Here is a 15,600-nt window from a genome sequence, read left to right on the forward strand (position 1 = left end):
AAAAAAAAAAAAAAGAAAAAGAAAAAGAAAAAAAAAAACAATGCCTCTAATGGAAGAAAATTCATATGTTATAATATAGATTATGTTTTTATAATTTTCTATACTATGCAATTTTAAATTTTATAACCTTCATCCATTATTTAAAATGAATAGGTACAAGCATATGCATCCACAAACAGATTCTAGAAGAAATTCTATACTTCCTTTTAGTACTACAAATATTTTGTTTCAAACAAAATCAAATTAGAATATTTACAAGATCGCTTCCTGGCCTTTTGGCTAAGATCAAGTGTAGAATATTTACAAGATCATGATAATTAATTCATATTTGCAAACCGTGGAAAAGTGAGACTGCGCTGCTGACACTTGTTATTTTTCTATCTCTTAAACTATATACCATGAGTTTATGTCCAAATACCTGTTAGTTAAAAATACTAAAGCACTCCATAATTTATTTTGATTATATTAAAATATGAACTTTTGGGACAGTGTAGCTGACTCAGTGTGTAAGAGTGTTTCCTGTATATTTATTCAAGATGACCTGAATGATACCTTTCACAACTATGTAAAAATCTATGCATGTCCATGCATACCTGTAATTTTAGCACTGAAGCACAGAACCAGAGAGTGCTGAGGTTTTATTGCCATCAACCTAGTCAAAGAATGTCTAACACATATATGTTCATAAATGTACATTGATTTTTCCAAACATACACACACATACAGATATGCCCTCCAGCACAAAAATGAAATCTGTTAGTTTTAAACAATAATTGACTTGAACCTTGGATTGTCTCATCATATTTATTTCTCTGTCTCAATACAGAACTTCAATATTTAATTAAGGAAGAAAGCACATTGATTCGTGGTAACAAAATTTTTAACCAATATTATTTCAAGAGTCTCCATCACATTTTAGTGCCACAATTGTGATATTTTATGGTTCCAGCAGTTTTCAGTGATGTGCTGAAAATCCATCAACTAACATATCATATTCCCACATTACTATATCACTTACAGATACATGCATAATATGCATAATTAAACATATAAAATCTATAAATCAATACTAATATGTCTCCCTCATATCTATTTTTAAGGAAATATATATCACAAATGTATACTCCATCCTTAAGCCAGTAGCATTCAGAATTAATGAGTTATGGAACATGGTTTTTACCTAGTCATTAAGTTGGGGGTTCATAGAACCTGCTGTGCTTTGATACTCAAGATATTCTATTTATTCATATAATCAACATGAAGAAAATAATTTACTCAACTTTCTACACATATATTGGATTTCTTCAGAAGAACCATAAAACTAAACCACATGCAGTTTTGAAGCTATTAGTGGTTGCTTTGCAAACTTAACTTCAAAAATACATGTTTTGTGCAAATATATTTTTTTATTTAAGTTTTCGGTGAAGAGATGTGAACAAATATCACTGATCATAGACCAAAGAAATGATTTCAGCCAAGTTGTAGCTTAATACACTAGTGAGTTGTTAGAAGACTTATGTGAACTCAGATGAGGGGTTGCTTTCAGAAGGATGGTTGGATGCAAAGGGTAGCTGAGTCACAGAAATGTCCACTAGGAACTAGGACGACTCATGAAAAGGACAACCTTACAGCTCCCTGCACAACTTGCAGCGAGTTTTGCTGGATGCACATAGTCTCTTCACTGTAGAGACTCTTACTGTTCATATTAAATGGGAAAAGTGATTTGTGTAGCTCTTGAATTTCACAACTAAGTGAATACTGTAGGTTTCACTTAAATCTTTGGTTTTATGAAACTACTTTTCCATCTAGAAGAGAATATTTAAACTTAGATGAAATTGCCAAACAGTTATATGTATTCTGGGAGTCATGGGTTTTCAAACAAAATTTATTATTCTAAAGAAAAAAGATACCCATGTTTTCTTTTATTTCTTGTTTTGCCACCTAGGGTTTATAATTAAAAATGAATATTTTGAATAACTGAGTTCATTACTTTTCCTATTACATTAAAAATCATTATATATAAATTTGCACTATGTCCCTATGGCTGATGACAAAACTTATTGAATAATCAGGAATCATATATGTATATCATTATATATATATATATATATATATATATATATATATATATATATCTTTTTCTAGTTAGCACTAGAAGTTAATATAACTATATCTAGTAATGCTAAATGAGTGATGACTTGATCCATTAATTAAAAGGTAGATGTTTGAATATGTAGTAGAGCTTAATGGTAGTATCATACTAGAAAGAATAATGTATGCAAAATATACAGTACTGCATCTGTATCAAATTCCAGATATTCTGAATTCAAAGATAAAGTGTGACTTGTCCTTCACACTTTAAAAATATAATTTACATTTGAATTTATTTCTTGAATCCCTATCATAATTTATTGTTCTCTATAACCATTGTTAGAACAATGTAATCACATTTCAGTTACAGAAATCAATATTGAAATCAGGAAGTATGATGTCTCTAGTTTTGGTCATTTTTAAAACAAAACAATTTTAAAAATTACATTTTTGTGAGTAGAATTTTATTTTTTATGTTTGAAACTATGACTTCATATTTGTTAAAATTCATATTATGTCAGAAGTTATAAATAACTGGTTTTGTTTAGTCTTTATTTTAAAATATGTTTATTATCTCATCAAATACAGAGAAAAACTTTGATTGTTTTTTCTCCCTAGAACAAGTATGGATTTCCTTTCTCTCACATTGGACCCCAGTGAATATTTATTTGGGTGTTGTGACTGAGACATGGAATTCCTCATTTTCAGCATACTTGAATCCTCCACAGTTCTTCTGGGAATTGTTTTGTGATGTCAAAACCAGCAGGCCCCAGACTGTTTCCTTTAACCAAAAGTTGTAGATGTTTCTGGAAATGAAAAAAATTCATAGTCAAGAAATTAAAGTCAAAACAAATCTAATAATAATAAAATCAGTAAAAAATTTGGCCTAGTAATTCTACTTTTGTGCACTGGATACATAAAACTCATCTCACCAGATATATATAGTTATTGCCTTGATTTGTATCTATCACAAGTTAGAGCTGTTATGCAATATAAATTTATCATCATGCTGTTCTTTATTGCTGAAACTTCATAAACCTGACTGGGTTAAATTTAAAGTACAAGAATCCATCTTTCCACTCTGAGTTTTTGCTAACTCCTCATTCTCCTTATTTGTAGTGTTTTAACTCTGTTTGAAAATCAGCAGAGGCGCAACTGTCCCTATCCATCTGTTTACACAGTACTATCTCCCTCAGAATTAGCTTTTTCTGCTTCTCTTTTCTACTCATGGAGACCTGTGTTATATCTGGAGAATCTATATAAATGAGTGAAACATATAACAGAGCTGGCTTTGGCCTCTAACTGTACTATAATTTTTCTGTCCTTTGCCTAATGTAAGTTAAAAAAAAAATCAGGTTATCTGGGGATTGGAAATGTAGAATGTGAATGGTCTGCCTACTACATTTATACATGAACAATTTGCCCTAGAAATATAAATGCTGATGCTAGTTAAAAATGATGTATTTTATCACACATATTCCTGTATCCAAGCAGAAGCTTCTTGTGCTTGGTTTATGCGGTAGAATAAAGATTAATATAGGGTCTACTTACAAACCAGGGGGAGAAACTTTATATTTGTAATAGTCAGCCAGACCAACTTTGTTCTTGTTGTCTTTTTCTGCTAATCAAAGTAATATTAAATTTTTCTTTGGGATGATACTTTGTTTTGTTTTTTTAACATTGTTACTTGCTATCAAAAACTATAATGACACCTCAGTCTGAGGATTATTGAGCAATGAAGTAAACAAACAACTGCTAGGACACTCAAACAAAATTTCATGTCCCTCTGTTCTTGCTTTGTTCACCAGGACACATACATATTTTATTAGAGTCCATGGAAATGCAGATGTCATTATTCCAATGTGCTATTATATGCAAGTTTGTATTACTGGTCAAAGCACTAAAAATTCCATTGCTCTGTATCATAGAAATGACAGTGATGGATACCTAATGTAAATTTTGGTGTGGGTTGTTAAATCAAGTCTTCATGGAAAAACTGGAAAGAAATCTGAATTATCAAGTTGTATTCATTGTTTTTTTTTTAAATATCCATTATATTATCGAAAAGGGAAAGATCTGACATTGCTATGCAATATTTTGTCTCCACTATCTACTCCTAATCACATGTCACATTCAGTATTAATAAATAAGAGGTGAAAATAGTAATTTTCTTGATTTTGAAATTTTCAGTAATATGTTAAGTATATTAACTCTCTATATGGTTATATATTTTTATTTTATATTTTTATTTTATTTTTTATATTTTTTATTTTATTTATCTGAATTTTAATTTCATTCCAATAAGAGCACTATTTAATCATCTAAATGCTTTGATTTTAAGATATTTAAAAATATTTAACATGATATTATAAAAAAATTTAAGAAATATATGCATTCATATACAACATGGGTTTGCTCACAGTTTGGATCCACCTTCTGCATTCTGATTCACGGAGATGAAGGGACCATGTCTCAAGTTTCCAGCACTATGAACAGAGACACCAAGCTGCTTTGCCTTCTCTGCCATAGTGGGATTATTGTCATTGCAAATATGAGCAAATTAAGTCCTAATTTCGCTAAGTGCCTAACTGTATTCTGGCACAATGGTAAGAAAAATACCGACTATCCTATTCAAAATATGTAGCATTCCATTTACAATAGTAAAAAGTACTAGTAAAACTGAGAAAAAGCTTGGGTAAATATTTATCAAAGGAGGGCAAATTTTACATAGCTATTCTAGGGTTGAAGCCTTTTGAGATTTGTGCATCTTTGCTGGCATTTCAGCTGGTGTTGTAAATGTGCTGATCTTAATTAGACAATAATAAATTTGAAATTTTGACGGTACCACATTTTTTCATATATAGAAAAAATGTGTCTCACAGTAGGTGTCTATGTTCTATTAATTTTAACATATATATATATATATATATATATATATATATATATATATGAAAGTGGTTATGAATTTGAAAGGAAGCAGAGGCACAGGAGGAATTGGAGGGGGCAAAGATAGAGTAAAAGTGAATTAAATAGAGTGGTCGTATATGGAAGTCTAAAATGAAAGAAAAAATAAAATAAAACAAAAAGAAATAAAATACCCCTCCCTACCCCCCTCCTCTCTCCCATCTAGGTCCCTCCTTTCACTGACATGGCCACCAGTGGGGAAAGTGGAGGAATGAGGTTGCCATCCCAGTAAAAAGCTCTGACTTAGAATTGTTCCTGTCTAAAAGGACTGCAGGGACAAAACTGGAGAAGAGACTGAGGAAAAGGAGGTCCAGTGGCCGGATGTCCTCTGAGAAGCCCAAAAAGCAGCTGACTGAGATAGATACAGATACTTCCATTGAAGCATTGAACTGAAGTCAGGGACTCCTGTGGTTGATTTAGGGAAAGGCTGGAAGAAGCTGAGAAGAAGGGCGACTCCATAGGAAGAGCAGCAGTCTCAACTGACCTGGGCCCCTGAGATCTCTCAGACACTGTGCCACCAGGCAGCATAGACCAGCTGGTCCAAGGTTCCCAACACATATACAGCAGAGGACTGTGTGGTCTGGCCTCAGTGAGAAAAGATGAGCCTAGCCTAACCCAGGAAAGACTTAAGGTCACAGGGCATGGGGAGGCCTGGTGTGGTTAGGGATTTGTGCAGAGGACATCTTGGAGACAGAGAGAGGAGGAATGGAATGAGAAACTGTGGAATGGGTGACTGGAAAGGGAGTAAGAACTGTAAAAAAAATAAAAGTAATAAAAATAAATAAATAAAAATAAAAACAATATAGATAACTGAAATGATAAGAAAAGAAATAAAATGCCCAAAGTTTTGCATGACCATGAATATTAATAATAATTAAAAATAAATTAATAAGAATGAAATATCATCTCACACCACTTAGAATGACTGATAAGAATGAACAAAGGTGAATGATGGAGAAATGGTAAAGAAAACCCTTGAAGCCTGTTAGTTTGAATGAGAAGACTTAAGCCTCATCTGGGTAATACTTCCTCAGTTTTTAAAAGTGATACTTTCACTATTATCCAATTAGTTCAACTTCAATAAATGGTTCTAAAGGATTTTGAATCAGTAACTGATTAGAGTATATACTTTTCTCATAATTGCATTATTCGCCATAATGAGGCAGAAAGCAAACTGAGTGTCTATGAATAGCTTAATGAACAAAGGAACCATGGTATGCATAGATAGTGAAACAACAGTGTCAGCCTTTAAACCAAAAAAAAAAAAAAAAACCAGAAAATACTTTATATGATTTTACTTATATGCAGAATATATTATGATAGTATTTATCATGTATAACTACTTCAGTGTTGATAAAAAATGAGCAGGTAAAATAATACTAAAGACATACAAAATATTCACAAGGAAACATACTAATAATTATCTTTATACAAAGCTATAATACTCATTAGCATAAACACACAAACACAATTTCTCTTCACCTGGAATGATAATGTTCCCTCCAAGAGCCATAGACCACCTAACAGAAATCCAAAACCAGTCATGAGAAGTTCTATGTTGTTGATGTTTGTTCTAGAGACTTGCACATATTGCAGGCTATTGCTCTGATACATTGTTTCCCTCCAGAGTTATAAGATAAGCCCCTAATGCTGAAGATGTCATACATCTAAGACACAGGTACCGTAGACACCTGAGGTGGAACTTACCTTAATGCATCATCCCTGAGGAATGGCTTTCATGGCACCAGAAAGTGCCAGCTTCCAAAGGAGGTACACAAGCAGCCTTACCCAGCTATGACTAGCAGGGCATGGCAATGCCCAAGGGTACTGTAGTGAAATTCATAACTTGGTAGTAACCAACACCTAGTTGGAGCTTAAACCTATTCAACAAAATGGACCCATCCCTCTTACTCTAAACAGTTAAATTCCCGGGGCTAGAGAAGTCATGGGCTTAGGAGAAAATCCTCAATCACCACTTCACCAAAACAAGTACCATCCATTTCTAAAGGCAATTTTTTTTTCTCTTATAACCACAGAATCATCTAGTCCTCATCACACATCAAGGGAACTCTTTGAAACAGGTAGAAAATATTTTTAGAACATCACAACCAATTAAGCCACAGAGTTGTGGGACCCAGTCCCAGTAAGTATATTTAGAAAATTTCTACATCTGCAGATTGTGAAACAGTGCAAAATAAAGGGCAAAAAGATTAAGAGCTAGATGATCAGGAAGTTTTCTGTAACAGCATGTATTCTAGCAACCTCAGAAGCTACAGCCCTGAAGTGTCATCAGCCTAAATATGAGCTGAATAAGGAAAATAACAATAGGCATGCTAATACAGACAAGAAAAGGCCATTATCAGGCCTCAACACTACCCAAAATATTAGAAGCACCTAAGGAATAGTAAAAACAGGAGAAATAGTCTTTCCCAGGGTTATATACATACTATATATATATATAGTATGTATATATACATATATAATGTAATATGTGTATATATATGCATATTACAATAAATAATTTAAAAGAGAGACCATAAATTTCAAAGTGAGCAAGGAGAGGTTCCTAAGAGCATTTGGAGAAAATAAAAGTATAAAAATATTTCAATAATAATATTTTGATTTATTCACATGAGTAATTAACAAAGAATACACATTTGTAACTCTAATTGGTACATAAAATAGCACATTTTAGAAATATAAAACTGATTTAAAATGATAAAATTAATTTTAAAGTGCAATTTTAGGAAATGAGAATTTTCAGAGATAATAGATCATGATTGTCTGTTGGTAGCAGCCTTAGCAGGAATAGAACATCAACAAATACATACATGTAAATAATAGAAGGTAGTGGAATTTAAGCAAACCACACACAAATGCTTTACAGATTTTATTTGGAGATATAAACAAATATTTAGCTTAGGCAATAATTTTGTGGCATTCATAATCATAAATATTTTGCTGACATTGAATTTTAAGATTTAGCTAGACAAAGTATTTTTTAAATATATTACATTAATGATTACCTTTTTTACAATAATTAAGTATGACCAATACTTAATTGGACTGTGAAATACATTTCCAGTTTAAATTTGCAGAAATTTATCAAGCTTTGTGCCATCAGAAGCATTGTGGTCAGGATGTAGACTACATGTTCTTACTATAAAAACCTCCAGGCTTGCCGGGCGTGGTGGCGCACGCCTTTAATCCCAGCACTCGGGAGGCAGAGGCAGGTGAATTTCTGAGTTCGAGGCCAGCCTGGTCTACAGAGTGAGTTCCAGGACAGCCAGGGCTACACAGAGAAACCCTGTCTCAAAAAACCAAAAAAAAAAAAAAAAAAACCTCCAGGCTCTGAATAGGAATACTGAACATCTTTTCTCAGTTTAGCATCTGTCACAAGGCTTGAGGCAAGAGGTAATTGACAGGGCTATCGAAAGATCTTAACAAAGAATGTGTACTCACACTGAGAAAAACATCCTTTCTACCCTAGCCTACCTTGCCTTGGTAGAAATGTAGACCTCATTACCATATCTTCCAAAACATGTTTCCTTGTATCTTATTATGTTTTCTAATTTAAATTTTTTGCTTAGTAATATTCTATGTCAGCTACTGGAATATTCAAAGAGCAAAATTATAGAAAAATCCCACTTATAATATCCATGAATAGGGGAAATTTGAGTAAATTAAAACTAAACTCAAAGGAATGGAGAAAACAGACTTCAATGATGTCCGAATCAAACTCTTGAATGCTTGTAATGCTTTTTTCACCCAGTAAGCATAAGGGAAAGAACAGTTTGCTGCAGGTGAGAAAGAAATATAAAGGTAGTAGAACTTCTGTAAAACATTTAATGGTTTTGTAGCATCTGTCAGGACATATTAGAATCCCAAAGAACCCATCAACAGATAGAGCACACTACCACCTGCCAGTACTCTCTTAGGAGTATGTATTGATATTCCTGGGGATACTATACTGAAAATGAGAAGAGACTAGAAGGCAGGGAAAAGAATCTCTAGGAAACATAATTTAATGAGGCATATCCTGCATTTAGGAAATAAATCGAAAGCTCCTAACACTCACCATTGCTCTAGGACTATGGAGAGGGAGACCTGGACACACTCCCTAAGGAATACACTGTACGGGCAAACGGAGTCATGGAAGAGAAGAGAATGGGACACATCAGTCCTGAGATCACCCTCGATGTCTGATGCATAGCTTCTTTCATGTCGTCAGCACCAGGAAGGAGTCTTATATAAATTCTCCAGCTTCCTCACCTCGCATTATTTCCAGAAAAAAAAAAATGCAGTTAAAAAAAAAAAAAAGTTCTTTCATTAGTCATAGAAGCAACTTGATTCAATCGTTTAAAACTTGATTCAACAGGTTTAGGCTAATAAGAAAATTAACTCTGGTGACAAAAATGTTACACTTTGAATTGGGTGGCTACAACCCCAGGATATATGACATTATGCATATATTTATTTTAGCTGAGAATCTATTTGAATTGCTGTGGCCATCTCATGTACATTCTTTAAATTAATATGCCGAGACAATTTAAAACACAGTGTGTGAGGCACAGGCAAGGTGGTTCAGAAAATAGACAGTTTCAATACCCAATGACTTGAACTAGAGGCTGGAGAAAACAAACTCCATATAGTTTCTCGTCCATAAATCCTACATGTCACTGACTCAGAACGATGCGCAGTTGTCTAAGGCATTATGAGACGATCTAGGAAGTGATCTTCTCTAAAAATAATAGTATTGAAAATAAAAAACAACATTATCAAAAATATGTTGAAAGCAACATATGTGATCGGGTTGATAAAAGGTTTGTGTTTCTGCTGTTCTGAGTCAGTGAGATCAGACATCCAGCCTTATTAAACTTTTGTAAGTGACTGGTTAAGACAAAGTTCCTTATTAATTCCCCTTACTATATTTAATGTGATATTCAATCAATAGTGAGGAGAGGCCTGGTTTGGAGAATCCAGTACCCTCTTGGATGAATTATTGCAGGTGTAAATATTTTCAGTCTGGCAAAGCGACAGGAGTACTGAAACATTTCCACCTCTTCATAAATGGTCTTTCATTTTTTTTTTTTTATTACTACTGGGTTTTATACACTCTTAGTCCACTCCATTTTAATCAACCATTCTGTGACTTACCTTTCTATCGGTTTTGTTACCTTCAAGATTACATAGTTTTAATTTTTGTGAAATAAGATTTATCTCTTTCTGGAATTATTGTCATATGTTGTACCTTTGAAATACCCACTTTAGGCCTGGAGAGTAAGGTCATTAATCAAAAGCCCTTGCTGCTCTCACAGAGGATCAGGGATCAGCCCTTAATTCTTACTTCACTTGGCTCACAACGCCTAGCATCTCCTTCTCTAGTGAATCAGACACACTCCTGCTTTTTTTGATCACCTTAACTGAAATGCCAAAACGCAAGCATTCATACATATGTACATATGTACATACATACATACATACATACATACATACATACAGAGAGAAAATGAATAAAATAAAATTTAAAAACAAAGAAATATGTAATCCAAAATCATGTCAATTATCCAATATTGATGTTAAGAATTTTTAGTTTGATAGTTTGCCACCATGCACTCTATGAAATACTTGCATGTTATGTGGGATGTGATCAAAGTTCAAAACGTATTAGTTAATGGAAGTGCTCTGATTTAGAGCAGCCTGACTTAATGCATTTTCAGTATTGTAAGGGAGCAATTGTCCTCAATCTCCCTAACGATGCAACCCTGAAATATAGTTCTTCATGTGGTGGCAATCGTGGCCCATAAAATTATTTTCATTGCTACTCATAACTCTAATTTTACTACTGATATAAAACATAATGTAAATATTTTTAAAGATTGACGTTTGCAAGAGGCGATGTGACCTACTACTTGGAGTAAACAAATCCTGATTTAATAGTTTTGAATCTATTCTATTCTAAAACTGGCAAAATACTCTTTCAAAGATGAGTTGTGGCAAGATCCAGCAAGGAAGAGCCTCACAGACAGGAAATCGATAATCATTCTTCCAGAGTATTATCTTTCTACGTGCTGATGCTATGTACATTAAGCTTACTAACACACTTCTGACACACAAAACTTCAACAAACCATGAATATTCCTTCATGGATATACAATTTAGTCAACAGTGGTTTCTAAATGAAATATCTTCCGTGAGATATGCTGTACTTTATTCAAATGCGGTTATATGTAGATCATTCCTAAATCGCTTCTATTTCATTAGCGTATAAGTCTTTATCTAGTTAAGACTGAGAATACATACTACCATAGATATTTAGTAGTCCTTTTGAAATATTAATAGTTCAGTTTACCCCAAGTTTCCTACTTTAATAATTGTGTGCCTATTATTTTTGTAAATCTATGCAAAGTATGATGATATATGAATGGCTGAAGTTGTATGAATAAGCCTTCTATAATTTTGTGAGGTTACAATTTTATTTTATTCTCATTTCCAACTGGAAATCCATTTCATGGATAAAATGAATCATAACAGTTGGAAATGAGAATAAAAAAACAAATCATATATATATATATATATATAATCTGTTAAATAACAACCATGTACTATTGTGTTTTCTTGATACTTCTATATGAATTCCTTTTAAGCCTTCGCAATTCAAGGTGTTCATATAAAGCATTTGAATATAAATTTTTTCACTCAGATTTTCTTATTAAGTCCTCAGATCACCTGAAGATAAAATGATTTCTATTTTTCTCTTTTAACTTGTGCCCTTTCTTAGCTTCCATGTCAATATTACACTGGCTCTTTGGGCACAGGATAGGTTGGGAGTAGAAAGAGAGCATACATTTGCTGTCTAACATCAAAGAGAGAAAGCACTGAGATTTTATATATGGGGTAGCAGGTAGATATGCTTTTATTCTCTTTTTTTATTCACTTTTGTACAGTTGTAAAAGTTCATTCTTTAGTTTTACTTTGCTGTGTTTAGTTTTCATATTTTTATTGAATTTTACTAATATCTTTTTATTCATAGATATGACAATATTCATTCTCCTTTTAAATTTGTCTTCCTTAAAATAAATTTCTTTTTTCTTTTTTTTATTAGATATTTCTTTATTTACATTTCAAATGCTATCCCGAAAGTTCCCTATACCCTCCCTCCACCCCTGCTCCCCTACCCACCCACTCCCACTACTTGGCCCTGGTATTCTCCTGTGCTGGGTCGTATAAAGTTTGCAAGACCAAGGGGCCTCTCTTCCCAATGATGGCCGATTAGGCCATCTTCTGCTACATATGCAGCTAGAGACTAGAGCTCAGGGGGTACTGATTAGTTCATATTGTTGTTCCACCTACAGGGTTGCAACCCCCTTTAGCTCCTTGGGTTCTTTCTCTAGCTCCTCCATTGGGGGCCCTGTGCTCCATCCAATAGCTGACTGTGAGCAGCCACTTCTGTGTTTGCCAACACTGGCATAGCCTCACAAGAGGCCACTATATCAGGGTCCCTTCAGCATGGACCTGGCATGTGCATTAGTATCTGGGTTTGGTGGCTGATGATGGGATGGATTCCCGGATGGGGTAGTCTCTGGATAGTCCATCCTTTCATCTTAGCTCTAAATTTTGTCTCTGTACCTATATCCTTTCATGGGTATTTTGTTCCTTATTCTAAGGAGGAATGAAGTACCCACACAATGGTCTTCCTTCTTGGTTTTCTTGTGTTTTGCAAAATGTATCTTGGGTATTCTAAGTTTCTAATGATGTTTGTATTCCTAGTACATACATGCCTGGTTGTTCTGTGGTACAGTTTTTATAATATAATTTATATTCAATTCAGTGATGTTTTACTTTTTAATGTTGTTATAAAATATTGACCAAAACTATGTATGGGGAAATATGGAGCTTATTTGAGCCTATTCTTCATAGTCAGCCGCTAAGGGAAGCCAGGGCAGGAACTAAATCCCCCTGACATCAGGTACAGAAGCAGGCACAATGAGGAATGGGGCTTACTTGCTTTCTATCCATGCTTTCAAAGTCTTCTTTCTTATACAACTCTTGTCAGTGAGCGTGGCCTCTCACACTAACCATCAGTCATGACATAGACTAACCATAGTCTATGCTGATGTTGGCATTTTTCTAAGTTGAGATTACTCTTTCTAGATAACTCTATCTAGTTTCAAATTGACAAAACTGACCAAAACACATGATAAATTGTGAAGAATATATTTCAAAAATGGATATGTGCCTTTAATTGTTCCTGTAATGTAAATTATTTTGGAGTGGGGCAGTTATTATAATAAAGATAGATATACATTTTAAAATATGCAATATTGTGGAATGTAGCTCTATTCCTATTATATCAATATTCGGGAGTGGAGGTAGAAGAATCTGGAATTCAGTGACAGACTTGGTTATAGCAATGCATTTATTTTTATCTATAGAAGATGTTATTGGGTTATTTCACAACATTGTGGGTATTTTCCAGAATACTTTGTTATACTTATTTCCACTTCATGATTTCTAAATTTTGTTTTCATAGACCTGAATGTACACTTCTATGTTATAGTTGGTAGCAAAATACTATACATATTACTGCAAATAAATTCATTTTATCTGAAGATTATAATAGATAATAGTTTTGAAAGTTTTGAAAGATTATGTATATATATTTTTATGTGTATCAGTGGTTTTTGTCTAAACATATAATTAAAATATCTGTGGAGACCAGAAGATAGCATAAGATTCCTTGAAATTGGTTATACATACAACTGTGAGTTGCTATGTGGGTACTGCAAACTGTAAAGGATCTTTATCAGAATCAATAGTAACACAGGCTTTTAGTTCCTGGTTCATCTCTCATGAACTTCTACCCTCCTTTGAATTTTGTATTTTCAAGGAGCATGTCCAAATTGGCATTACCGATGATGGTTCCATCTGTTATTATTGTTATTACATGTGCTGACTATACATTTTATAAGCAGTCTTTCCTACTTGGGATGCGTTTCTGTCTCTTAATAGCAACTACAGAAGAATGGGGTTCTTCATACATTTTACATAAAAGATTTTTTTTTTGATGATGCTTGGAATTGAATAGTTCCATACTCTAGGCACTCTACAATTTCTTTCTACTCATTACCCAATGTAAGCAATTTTGGTGTGAGAAAGGGCTAGAAATATATTATTCATCAAACAATGCATTTCCTAAAAAGCACTTCATTATGAATAAAAATATCAAGATATAATTATTAATTTGCTGCAGTAAGCATGCTAATGATATGATAACAGAATTATTTACTTGAATTTTAAAGATTTTAATGATGGCCATATCATTTAATGGAATTTTGTAAGAGTTGAAATTGAATCTGTGATTAATACAGGAGAAAAATCTATTGGTCTATGTAGATTAATTTTGTCTATTTTATAATCTTTTCATAAGTCTAGGACACATAAAATGTTTTTATGTGCAGATAGTTATACAAAATTTTCTTTATCCCCATAATTAAGATTGCTGCCCAGGTTACAAACTATATTTAACATTTCCTTCACACAATTTTGTCATTGCTTAAGTGAATCCTCCTAAGAACTGTATCACGCAGCTTTATGTTGATTGTTGACAGAAGACTACTTTGTGAATTATTTTCTAATAGAGAGCAGGTAACCATCACAGGTTCATAACTGAGAAGATATCGAAGTGTTATCTTCCTAATTCTTTTTCACAATAGCATAACAGCTCCCTCTGTCTCTCTGTCTCTCTCTTTCTTATATCCCATGGGAAAATTTAGTTTATCATAATTTATTTAATTTATTGTATTTTCTTTGTAAACCTATACTTTACTATCTTTTTTTTCAATTTTTATTAGGTATTTACTTCATTTACATTTTAAATGCAATCTGCCAAGTCCCCTAAACCTCCACCCCATGCTCCCCTACCCACCCACTAGCCCTTCTTGACCCTGGTGTTCCCCTGTACTGGGGCATATAAAGTTTACAAGACAAAAGGGCCTCTCTTCCCAATGATGGCTGACTAGACCATCTTCTGCTACATATGCAGCTAGAGACACGAGCTCTGGGGGTGCTGATTAATTCATATTGTTGTTCCACCTATAGGGTTGCAGACCCCTTCAGCTCCTTGGGTACTTTCTCTATTGGGGGCCCTGTGTTCCATCTGTTAGCTGACAGTGAGCATCCACTTCTGCGTTTGCCAGGCACTGGCATAGTTTCACAAGAGACAGCTATATCAGGGACCTTTTAAGCAAAATCTTGCTGGTATATGCAATAGTGTCTGCGTTTGGTGGCTGATTATGGGATGGACCCCTGGGTGGGGTATTTTTTGGATGGTCCATCCTTTCGTCTCAGCTACAAACTACTTCTCTGTAATCCCTTCCATGAGAGATTTGTTCCCAATTCTAAGAAGGGGCAAAGTGTCCACATTTTGGTCTTCCTTCTTCTTGAGTTTCATGTGTTTTACAAATTNTACCTTGGGTATTCTAGGTTTCAGGGCTAATAACCACTTATCAGTGAGCACATATTATGTGAGTTCTTTTGTGATTG

This window comes from Mus pahari, chromosome 8, assembly GCF_900095145.1.
Source record: "Mus pahari chromosome 8, PAHARI_EIJ_v1.1, whole genome shotgun sequence".
NCBI lineage: Eukaryota > Metazoa > Chordata > Mammalia > Rodentia > Muridae > Mus > Mus pahari.